The 214-nt window shown below is 49.5% G+C and overlaps 1 protein-coding gene across 1 annotated transcript in view; it reads left to right on the top strand.

The window, feature by feature from the left end:
- The window catches only part of LANCL3 (LanC lantibiotic synthetase component C-like 3 (bacterial)), a gene marked incomplete at its 5' end in the record, with an annotated part of 16,782 nt that overhangs the window by 4,791 nt on the left and 11,777 nt on the right, over positions 1 to 214 (top strand). The window lies entirely within an intron of this gene.

The following is a 214-nucleotide window of genomic DNA, read 5'->3' as shown; positions in this document are numbered from 1 at the left end:
ACCCCAGGATCAATATCCATTAAGCTGCCAGGGGCTAGTGGCCTGGTTTAGCAATGGGACCATCTCAGCCCATCTTCCTTCCACATATCTCATCTCCACTTCAGCATCCGCCTGCACTGGGGTGAGAAATGAGACATTACAGGGTCAGCAGGCATTTGTGGAGGCCTTGACATGGGTCAAACACCATGACATAGATTGGAGAACAAAAATGAAC

This window comes from Bison bison, unplaced genomic scaffold (genome assembly GCF_000754665.1).
Source record: "Bison bison bison isolate TAMUID 2011002044 unplaced genomic scaffold, Bison_UMD1.0 scf7180017852983, whole genome shotgun sequence".
NCBI lineage: Eukaryota > Metazoa > Chordata > Mammalia > Artiodactyla > Bovidae > Bison > Bison bison.
This window is presented reverse-complemented; position numbering and strand designations above follow the sequence as displayed.